The sequence below is a fragment of the Tachyglossus aculeatus genome, chromosome 11, assembly GCF_015852505.1.
Source record: "Tachyglossus aculeatus isolate mTacAcu1 chromosome 11, mTacAcu1.pri, whole genome shotgun sequence".
NCBI classification, from domain to species: domain Eukaryota; kingdom Metazoa; phylum Chordata; class Mammalia; order Monotremata; family Tachyglossidae; genus Tachyglossus; species Tachyglossus aculeatus.
Genome location: NC_052076.1, coordinates 6,887,259 through 6,899,290, shown reverse-complemented (window position 1 = coordinate 6,899,290; position 12,032 = coordinate 6,887,259). Strand labels below are relative to the sequence as shown.

General features: G+C 46.3%; 1 protein-coding gene across 1 annotated transcript in view; it reads left to right on the top strand.

Annotated features, from left to right (window-relative positions):
- The window catches only part of FTO (FTO alpha-ketoglutarate dependent dioxygenase), a 271,168-nt gene that overhangs the window by 129,321 nt on the left and 129,815 nt on the right, over positions 1-12,032 (top strand). The window lies entirely within an intron of this gene.

The window sequence follows — 12,032 nt, the reverse complement described above, 5'->3', positions numbered from 1 at the left end:
CTGAGGAAACGGTCTTTCTTTTGGGGCACGGGTGTCCGTGAACTTTCACCATCATTTTGGAAGCCCCGCACTTAGAGCATGAGCTCTGTGAGGGTTGGGGACTCTGTCTCACCTGCCCCAGTGCTTGGTACGTAGAATTATTATTATTATCAAGTGCCATCGAGTCATTTTCGGTTCATAGCAACTCAGTGGATGTATTTTCTCCAGAGCATCCTGTCTTTTGCCATAACCCGTAACCTTGCCAACAGTTCTTCCGTTAACGTTGTTATGGTTTCTATCCCTCTAGCTGCTGGTCTGCCTCTTCCACGTTTTCCCTGGACTTTTCCTAGCACTAGTGTCTTCTCCAGAGAATTAGTCCTCCTGATTATGTGTCCAAAATATGCTAATCTAAGTGGTTCATAGAAAGCACTCAACAAATACTGCTATTGTTATTATAATTAGGTCATTCCTCCCCCTTTCCTCTGACACTATTAGACATTGTGGCTTAGTGGATAGGGCATGGACTTGATCGATTGGTTGATTGGCTGTATATCCTTGTGGGCAGAGATCATGTCTATCAACTCTATTTTCGTGTTATCTCCCTGGCTCCTAGTACAGTGCTTTGCACACAGTAATAACTCAGCAAATTCTATTAATGGATTGATTGATTCTCATTCTACTGTGGGGGAACAAATTGGCAGGCTGGGTCCCAGGTGGAAGGTCCAGAGGAAGGAGCTAAGTCTTTGCAACTCCATTCCCAGTCTCCCTGTGAAGCAATGTAGCCTAGTGGATAGAGCACGTGGCTGGGAATCAGACGACCTGGGTTCTAATCCTGGCTCTGCTAATTGTCTGCTGTGTGACCTGAGGCTAGTCACTTAACTTCTCACTGCCTCAGTTACCTCATCTGTAAAAGGGGGATGAAGTCTATAAGCCCCATTTGGGACATAGACTGTGCCCAACCTGATTAGCTTGTATCTACCCCAGAACTTAGTACAGTGTCTGGCACATAGTAAGTGCTTAACAAATGCCACTAAAATATATATATATCAAGCAATGAGAAAGGCCAAGGAGGGAAGTCACCAGACAAAATGGGTGAGGAGAATTTACCCCTTTGTCACTTCAACTTTGACAGAGACAAAAATTTGTGTTTTACTTCATCGTAATCTACAACCATTTAATTTGCTAACAAGACTTAACTGATCGAGATCTGTAACTTCTCCAATATAATCAGAACAAGAAGCATTTGGCTCACAAGAGTAAACGTTTTCGATCTTTTATTGTCCCGTTCCCCCCATTTCTCTTTGGCAGGCCGAGATGAAACAGAAAGCTGATATTCAGAGCCCCTGGTAGGGCAGACCTCGTAATTTAGAAATCTCCATTTTATCCCGTGTAATTTCTTCCCTAAGATTCCTCAGTCTGAATCTGATACAGGTAGGAGCCAAGACAAACAGTAACCGTTTATAGTCACTCAGGCCAGTGTGGGTTTCACTCTAATGTAAAGCAAAGAGAGCTTTTGGCTTCGTTTCAGGTGTGTAACAGGGGTAGAAAATGCCTTTAAAATTTAGCAGCAAATGTTACCATATGTTTCCATAACAACTGCAAACTTTTACATTAGGAAAGCAATAATATAAACATGTAGGAACCTTGGAACAGTAAACCATTAATTTACTGAATGTAAAAATCTGGCACAAGAGGAATTTTACAGCCGCAGAAACTGTCTGGGTGCATAAGGTTCTGGGAACCGCTCCATCATTCGACAGGCTCTCTCCCCACACCCACTCCCCCACCCATCTGATCGGATGTGTGAATCTTTGAAATTAGGGCCTCCTTGTTGTTGGTCTTTTGTCCATTTTCAAAACAGACAGAAGGTTTCGGTCATTACTGTCTTTCTTAGTCCTTTGAGTTCCTAATAAGGCACATTTTTGTGGCTGCATGTTGCTTCAACTTCCCAGTTGCTATGCTTTCTCCTGAGAGAATGAAAACAAAGCCACTAAGAAAAGTAGGCCCTTGAGAGCAACTGCAGTTCACAGGGGAAGCTGAGAGGAAAATTGCCCCAAATTTCTGGAGTAGGTGAATAATAAGGTAATAATAATAATTATGGTATTCATTAAGCGCTTACTATGTGCCAAGCACTGTTCTAGGCACTGGGGTGATTACGAGATAATCAGGTTGGATACAGTCCCTGTTCCATGTGGGTTTCACAGTCTTAGAGAAGCAGCATGGCTCAGTGGAAAGAGCACGGGCTTGGGAGTCAGAGGTCATGGGTTCTAATCCCGGCTCCACCACGTGTCTGCTGTGTGACCTTGGGCAAGTCACTTAACTTCTCTGAGCCTCAGTTACCTCATCTGTAAAATGGGGATTAAGGCTGTGAGCCCCACGTGGGACAATCTGATCACCTTGTATCCCCCCCAGCACTTAGAACAGTACTTCACACATAGTGCTTAACAAATGCCATCATTATTATTATTAATCCCCATTTTACAGATGAGGTGACTGAGGCACAGAGAAGTTAAGTGATTGCCCAGGGTCACACAGCAGACAAGCCTTTGACAATGACATTTTATTTAGGCATGTAGTTAGGGGGCAACTGATGATTCAGTCCAATCAGTAGCATTGATCGAGTGCTCACTGGGTGATGAGCACTGTGCAAAGCACTTCAGAGAGTACAGTAAAGTCAGAAAACATGACCCCTGCTCTCAAGGAGCTTACAATACAAAGAGGAAATAGCTCCTAAGGAATTAAAGAGAGGATGAAGAAGAGAATGGAAAGATGTGTATCTGGGTAAGTAAATGCTTCATAAGTAGAGTTAGTAAGTCAGTTATGTACAGAAGCGCTGAGGTGGCTGTGGGGAGGATATGACCAGGGGAGAAGAAAAGCTAATCAGGGAAGGCCTCCTTGAGGAGGTGGGATTTCAGGAAGCCTATGAAGATGGAGAGAGCTAGGGTCCAGTGGATGTGAAGGGAAAGGGAGTTTCAGGCAAGAGGGAGGGTGTGAAGAGTGTCTTTATACTGAACTCTTAAGTTTGTCATTTGAGGTGCTTGGGGCTGTTTCTGAGAGCACAGTTAACTTCAGGGAACCTCTCTACCTCCGGGTCCTCCTCCCAAGAAGGATTGTCTTGTTCTTTTTTTTTTCCGGCTGGGCTGGCATTTTTGACAGACGTGTAGCCAGATGCCGGCATTGTTGCTAATGACAGGTGATTATAAGAGGCAAAGGGGCCAAGGTGATTAAACCATATTTTGACAGGAACATTTGGCAACGGGGTAATTCCGCGCTAGAAAAATAGCCACGTTGCACTTTCCCCTGCTATGCTGCCACTCTGGACATCATTCATGTCCGCTCTTCCAGTGCAGTGCTTTGAGATCTGAAAGGCGACCCTGTCGGAGGCCCAAATATCTGGAGGAAGCCCCGACAGAAACAGCCCCTGGGAAAGTGTGGGAGCACATGTGTTCCGCTCGCTACCCACTGTGTGAACTTGAGCAAGTCACCTAACTTCTCTGTGTCTCAGTTATCTTACCTGGGGTTGAGACTGTGAGCCCTATTCATTCATTCATTCATTCAGTTGTATTTATTGAGCACACTTACTGTGTGCAAACTACTTGGGAGAGTACAATATAACAAAAAATGGACACCTTCCTGCCCAGGACTAGCTCGCAGTCTAGTGGGAGAGCCCAGTGTAATATGGTATAGTATTTGTTAAGCATTTGCTATGTGCCAGGCACTGTACTAAGTGCTGAGATGGATACAAGCTATCAGGTTGGACACAGTCCCTGTCCCATATGGGGCTCACAGTCTTAATCCCCATTTTGCAGATGAGATAACGGAGACACAGAGAAGTGAATGGAGCCATGATTAGAATCCAGGTCCTTTTGACTCCTGGGCTCGTGCTCTATCCGCTAGGCCGTGGTCCCGCTCTGTGCTAGGCACTGCTCAAAGAGCTGGCATAGATACAAGCTAATCAAGTCGCCACATTCCGTGTCCCACATAGGAGTCACAATCTTAATCCTCATTTTACAGATGAGCTAAATGAGACTGGGGAAGAGAAGTGACTTGCCCGAGGTCACGCAGCAGACAAGCGGCGGAGCCGGGATGAGATCCCAGGTTCTTCTGACTTCCAGTCCTATGATCTAGCCACTCGGCCACACTGCTTCTCTCATTTCTGCCACAACCCGTGTTTCCAGTAAGCGGTTTGGGAATCAGGGCAAGTCCTTCTGATATTCCGAGCCTGTTCGGGCTTGGAGTGCTGCGTTATTGAAGAAACTGTTTACGCGCCTGCCTGAGGAGTTGGAAGGAGTACATATAAGAACAAGAGTTACTCATAGCACAGAATTTGGCAAGTCCACAATCCTCGTGTTATAGGAGAACTGGGTGTACTGAAACAGGGCAATTCTTTTATCCAGAGCAGATATGGAAATACCTGCACAGGAAAGAATATTGCTGTCTTTCCTCCCACCATCCTCCCATCTGTTAAATGTTGCTGAATTATTGTGGATTGAAGTCCAGAGGACAGTCATTTCTGCTAAAGTGTGGTATTTGTGTCTCGACGAACTTTGTGTTTTGAGAAAACTACCATCAGGGAACCATGGACTCACTGGGAATTAATGGGCTAGTGGGTATGCTGCTAAATTATTGTGGATTAAAGCCCAGGTTACAGTCATTTCTGCTAGAATGTGATATTTGCATTCCTGACAAAACCTATCTAATGAGAAAATTGCCATCAAGTAACCAACTGATTCAATGAGCGGGTAAATGATTCAAAGTTGTTACCGAGTCTGACCCGTTTCACAAAAAATCCCTATGTTACTCCTGTGTCTGCTGCTAGCATAATACTTTACTCCCTCTCCACTCATTGTTATCTTATGGTGTTGAAAGCTGTAAAGTTTGAAAAACTCCAAGTACTCTACAGCCCAGTACAGTAAGGGAAATGTATCAGCAGCGTGCCTCAATCAACACCACACACATATGCTCAACCGTTCTCTTGTACGCCAGATCTATTTGCCCCAACTTGTTGATGGTGTTATATCAGAACAGACTTGTACCTTGGGACGAACATTCTGTTTTACTTCCACTGAGGTAGATACACATTGTGTAATGAAAACACATGTTACAGCAGAACTGGCTGTACACGTTTTGCACGCATGCTCCAGGCCACAGCTTGGTCCTGAGTGAATGCAAAGACCTGAATTTGTGGTGGGCAAGGGAGAGGGAGGTTTTGAATTTCCCATCTAAGGTTGGAGCACCAATGAATCAATCAGTGGTAATTATTGAGCGCTTACTGTGTGCAGAGCAGTGTGCTAAATGGTATTTATTAAGCATTTTTTATAGGCAGAACATGCTACTAAACAGTTGGGAGAGTACAACAGAATTGGTAGACATATTACCTGCTCATTACTTAACTGTCAAGATGTCAGGAGAGGATTAGAAAGTGGAGACCAGATTAATCAAAAAACAGGCCAATTATAGCCAAGGAGTCATCCAGTTGCATTCAGAAGAAGGTGATTTTTGGGGAGTAGGAGGAGCATGCTTCTTTCAAAAAGCAGCGTGGTGTAATGGACAGAACATGGGCCTAGGACTCAGAAGGTCATGGGTTCTAATCCCAGCTCCGCCACTTGTCTGCTGTGCGACCTTGGGCAAGTCACTTCACTTCTGGGCCTCAGTTACCTCATCTATAAAATGGGGATTGAGACTGTGAGCCCCATACGGGACAGGGACTGTGTCCAGCCCTATTTGCTTGTATCCACCCCAGTGCTTAGTACAGTGACTGGCACATAATGCTTAACAAATACCATAATTATTGTTATCATTTATTATTTACTTGAAGCTCCGTCCTTAATTGCACAGCGGAGGGACATAGGTGGATTATTGGCCATAGTGAGAACTTGGAGTACTTCGCCCCAGTGAGATGGCCATGTTTAGTCAGTGTGTAAGGGGGAAGGAATGGATTGCTGCTCTCTCCCTAGGTTGTAAGTGGAAAGTATGGCCCCTGGAGTAAATCCCCCAAAACAGACAATCAAAGAAATAACAGTTGGGTGAGTGGAACTTGGTACCCTTCCTGGTGTCCTGCACCCTGTCATCTCCCGGTTCACTATGGTCATGGAAGAAACTGGGATTTTCCCAGTCCAAGCAGAGATGCGGGTCTCTAAGCTGCGGACCAATTTCTGGGCCAAACTCATTCGCTCTCGGTGCCCAGCAGGACTGGTATCCGGTGAGGTCATTAGAGAGAGCTCACTCAATACAGACCTGGCTTGGGAGAGGTGTTTCTCCTCAGGAACAAATTGTGTGTTTCCTGGAGTGAGGGAAGATTAACCTACTGTGAGGTCTTGGTATTGGTAGAGGAACTCCAGGTACCAGACACTGCTCAGAGGGATGCTTTTCCGCTTGCTTCAGGCTCACAGTCAGCTTCTAAGAGGAGGCTTTTAGAGCTTTGTCAAATAGGTTCAAAGGTGTCCCACCCCTCGTGGATAGAAGAGAGAGAGAGATATGACTCGTTAAGCCCTCCACGTTCCTAGCAAAATATCAAGTCAAGATGATTTCTAAGTCCAAGGTCGCCAAGCTTAAGTAAGGGATGTGTGATCTGAAGCAGAAGCAGCATGGGTGCTGTGAACGGGGAGAGGCAGCTCGTGAGGAGGCTGTTGGCTTCAAGTAAGATGGCTTGTGGGGAGCAGGAGCCTTGACGGAGTTCTTTGTTGCTCTACCCTCAGCCCAGGGCAGTGGTGACCCCTGAAAAGCCTAAAGCCATATTTGCGACTTCCTAGGTAGAGCCAGGGAGGCTAGGAGAAGAGGACCCTCAAGAGACCCCCTCTAGACTGTAAGCTCGTTATGGGCAGGGAACGTTCATTCTGTTGTCGTGTACTCTCCCAAGTACAGTGTTCTGCACTTAGAAGGCTCTCAATAAATACCACTGGTTGATGGATTGAGACACTTCCTTCCTACACATCTAACCGTGGAGGTCTGCAAAGCTGGGGCTCCAGACTTGGGTCCTCTGCCCTACATTGATTGTATCATCCTTCTGGAGCAGGTCTGACTTCTGCTTGTCTGTTCCAACCCCTCTCCTCCCCCGGCACCCCCAAACCCCTCAACACGCCTGACTCCCCCGACTCTTGTGAGGGCTCTGCCATTCATAGTTTTCAAGACTGTTATATCGTGGCTTTTCTTTCATGAGGTATTTGTTAAGGGTTTACTATGTGCCAGACAGTGGCTTATATCCTGCTGTACAGTTGTACCTGCAAACATGTGAAAAATAAATGTGTTTGCATGTGTGTGTGTGTGTGTGTGTGTGTGTGTGTGTGTGTGTGTGTGTGTGTGTGTGTGTATGTGTGAATGCTGGATTTGCACCCTTTATTCACCCCACCCTCAGCCCCCCAGCACTTATTCATTCATTCATTCAATCGTATTGATTGAGTGCTTACTGTGTGCAGAGCACTGTACTAAGCGCTTGGGAAGTACAGGTTGGCAACATATAGAGACGGTCCCTTATGTACATATCCATTAATTCAGTTATTTATATTAATGTCTGTCTCCCCCTCTAGACCATAAGCTCCTTGTAGGCAGGGAATGTGTCTATCATATTGTTATATTGTACTCTCCTAAGTGCTTAGTTCAGTGCTCTGCACACAGTGAGCACTCAGGAGATATGATGGATTGATTGATGGAGGCGCCGTGCACCCTCCCACACTCCCTGCCATAATGGAGGAGTAAGAATATTGTTGCACCTGCCAACTCATTTTGTGCCTGAAACCGCTTGGCAGTCCCCAAAGGAGTTAGAGTATAAATTTTTTATCTGCCATTTGCTAGGCTTTCATTATGTTCCAGCGCTGGCATTGGTGCGTAAAACGTTAAACGCGAGTGGTCGGAAAGAAACTCCCATTGTCTTACCTGTGGGCTGGTGGGACGTGGGAGGGGAGATCTGCCGGCCCGGCTGGGGCGGGGCTGCTCTCGGTGTAATATGACAGGAGGCATTTCTCAGGAATGACAGACGTCGCCGATGAGTGACAGGAACTCTGACCGAGCAGAACGGGATCCATTACGAGAGACGAGGGGTTACCTGAGAGAAAAGCAAATGGCCCAATTGTGTTCAGTTCTGACCCTTTGACTTCCCGAGACCCAGCAGCGGAGACAAATGGACCGATGAACCAACCCCTGACCCTCCCTTTCGGTGATAAACTTGTTTGGGTTCCCCCGTCTGGAAAAATCCGAGCGCGGCGTGTTTCTGAAAGGAAATACGATCGGAAAACAGCGGCGCTGGTGCGAATCGTTTTCTCCTCCGGCGAGCACGGAGCCGAAAGCCATCGTTCTATCATGGGATGGATCTAGGACACAGTGTCCAGAAATCAATACAAGATAAATGATTGCTCTCTTAACCTCACCTTTCTTCTGCTGCAGCGGGTACATGGCTCCGTTCACCTGGAGCCAACCCGACGCCAGGGTGAATGAGAAGGATCCCTGCCATCGGAAGGATCTTCTGTACCAGTCGGTCTTAGGGACTCGGGGACTGTGACTCCGCTCCGGTTTAGAGGCCGGTGCCTGTGGCTTGCGGGTCGAGTTAGCGCAAGAAACCCAATTAAACTGTCACTTGACAGGCTTGACAGGGTCACTCAGCTCACAGACATTCCTCACTAAGCATTAAGTACTCATCCCTACTTTCCCAGAACTCCTTTCCACATCTTTATACTCGTTTGCTGCTTCTTCAAATGCCGTCATTTCTTGATCCATAGTGACTTCGTGGACACACCCTTTCCAGAACATCCCATCTTCTGCCATAAAGTCGTTCTGGTATATGTGTCCATAGAGTTTGCTTCTTCTACCTGCCATTTAGTCTAATATCTATCTCTCCCATTACGTTGTAAGTTCCTCGAAGACACGGATTGGGCCAATTTACTCTCTCGTACTCTTGCAAGCTCTTATTACAGTGCTCTGCACACAGTAAGTACTCAGTGAACACCAGTGAGGGATATCAATTGTATTATACTAAGTGCTTACTGTGTTCAGGGCACTTACTAACACTTGGGAGAGTACAACACAACAATATAACGGCCATATGCCCTGCCCATAATGAACATACAGTCAAAGGGGGAGACAGACATTAATATAAATAAATAAATAAATTATGGATATGTACACGAGAGATGTGGGGATAAGTAATTAAAATTAGCTACAGGGTAGCAGCACAGCGTATTGGTTAAGGCACAGGTCTGGGAGCCAGAGGACCTGGGTTCTAATCCTATCTCTGCCACTTGACTGCTGTGTGACCTTAGTCACTTAATTTCTCTGGGCCTCAGTTTCCTTCACGTCAAAGCAGCGATTCAATACCTGTTCTCCCTCCTCCTTAGACTCAGGCCTATGTGGGACAGGGCAGGTGTCCAACCTGATAAGCTCCCTCTAGACTGAAAGCTCGTTGTGGGCAGGGAATGTGTCTGTTTATTATTATATTGTTCTCTCCCAAGCACTTAGTACAGTGTTTTACACATGGTAAGTACTCAATAAGTACGATTGAATGAATGAATGAGTGAATGAATGACTTATGTACCCCAGCGCTTACAACAGTGTTTGACACACAGTAAATGCTTAACGAATACCATAAAAAAAAAGAAAAGAAATAAAACAGTTGAATCCCACACGGGACAACAGGTCTTCCTCTATCTTGGATCCAGGCCTCAGGGAAATACCAGGGTCCCCTGTGGGCTAGAAGCCAGATCCAGACTCCAGTTGCCAGTGAGCCATTAACCCCTCAACTCCAAGGGCAGCACTGCATTTGTAGTCGAGACCGCAGCTCCCTGCTCCCCTCTGGACTGTGAGCTCACTGTGAGCAGGGAATATGTCTGTTTATTGTTGTACTATCCTCTCCCAAGCACTTAGTACAGTGCCCTGCACAGAGTAAGCACTCAGTAAGTACGACTGACTGACCGACTGATCCGGGGCTTTGGATGGCTGCAAGCGGTTCATCCAAGAGGCAGTGAAGGAGGGAAATGGGGCTTTCTGGCCTTTTTCCTCACCCCTATCATCATCATCTCCTTATCATCCTATCCTCTGCGCCAGCAGGTAATTTGCAGAACAATCTCATCAGCCCCCAGCTCCAGGGGAGCTGCAAGGATGCCCCAGGTCACCCACAAATCCCACAAAGGCTCTTTCCCCTGGGCTCGAGGTTTCAGTGGACCACAGGGAGGTAGCAATCACTACTCACAACCCAGACCGCAGAGACTATGAACTTGGAGTCATTAATTTTAATTTGATAGAGTCTGAGCAGCAGCAAGAAGTGTCGCCAAACAGCAGGTGTCAAGTGAAAGCTCTGGGTCAAAGTTGTAGAGGAGGCCTTGAGGTGAGCCTTCTTCTGCTATGGTTCTGGGATCCTTTCTTTCCTGACCAAAAGTGGGCTCTCTTTGATAAAGAAATTCCTCTCTCATTCCTTCCCGTCTTCCCTTGCTCCCTCCCATCTACCCTTGCTCCCTCCCATCCTCCTTTGCTCCCATCCACCTTTTTTCCTCTGCTCCTCCCTTTCTCCTTTCTTCCCACCCTCCTTAGCTTTCTCACTCCTGCTTTCCCTTGCTCCCTTCCTAGCACTCTTCCTTGTTCTCCCTCTTCCTGCCTTCCCTCACTTATCCCTTCCTGCCCTCCCTCTTTCTCCCACCCAGCAGCATTCCCTCCTTCGCTCTCCTTCTTAACCTTCTTCACGTCCTCTATCTCCACCTTCCCTTTTCTCCTTTCCTGCCTCATTTCCTCACTCCCAGAAGCATGTTTATTTGCAACTCGCAACTACTCTTGGCCATTAAGTTTCATGGTCCCATTCCCCCTTACTGTTGTGCTGAGAAGTTTGAGTTGTTTTGGAGATGCTTTGTTGTTTAGTGGCTTTCTCATACACAGTTTTTCTTGGGACAGCTCAGAAGGAGGGAACACGTGAGCAAGGAAGGGAAAAAAGGAGAAATAAATTAAGTCACCAGAGCCACTTGGGGCATCAGAAGGGGTCAGTTTCCTCTTACCATGGAATGTGGTTGATCCCCTAGAGTTCTGTAGGAGAAGACGAAGACTATTCTCAGAAGAGGCATTAAGGTCATTCTCAGCCTCCAACAACACTGGCTTCACTTGGTGAGTCGAGGCTGATGCCCAACTAGATGAAATAGGTTTTCTTGGGGTGACCCAGTCTTGAAGAAATGATCCTCAAGATGGAATCTCCTCCAAAATCCAGTTCCAGCTCATCCTCTAGACTGTAAATTCATTGTGGGCAGGAAATGTGATTGTTATACTGTTCTTTTTTACTCTCCCAAGCACTTTGTACAGTGCTCTGCAGACATCAAGCTCTCAATAAATACAGTTAACTAATTGGGTCCTGTCAGGCTGAGTCAGGGAAAGCCCTGGTACTGACAGTGAGAACAGTCAGTATAAAATGGGTTTGCCTGGTAAACACCGAGCCTGACTCGCAAAGCCCTATCAGATCAAGCAGTCAATCAATAATATTTATTGAGCGCTTACTGTGTGCAGAGCAGTACACAAAATGTTTGGGAGAGTACAATATAACAAAGATGGTAGACACATTCCCTGCCCATGAAGAGCTTATGTTCTAGAACTGCCATCTTCCCAGATCACCTCAGGGCAAGTAGAGTGCCTGTAAGTGGGTCTTGAGCTACTTCAACTTCTAAGAGGAAGTTATGAAGGAAGTGTTCTTTGGACACTTTATTTTATTTTGATTAATATGTTTGGTTTTGTTCTCTGTCTTCCCCTTCTAGACTGTGAGCCCACTGTTGGGTAGGGACTGTCTCTATATGTTGCCAACTTGTACTTCCCAAGCACTTAGTACAGTGCTCTGCACACAGTAAGCGCTCAGGAAATACGATTGATTGATTGATTGATTGGACTTTTCGTGTCAGTTGATAGGTGTACCTAAATGTTGGAGTCTTTTATCACTTTATGACATTGGGAAGCAGCATAGTGCAGGATAGAGCACAGTCCTGGGAGACAGAAGGTCTAATCCCAGTTCCGCCACATGTCCTCTATGTGACCTTAGGCAAGTCACCTCACTTCTTTCTGCCTCAGTTACCTCATCTGAACAAGACTGAGCCCCATGT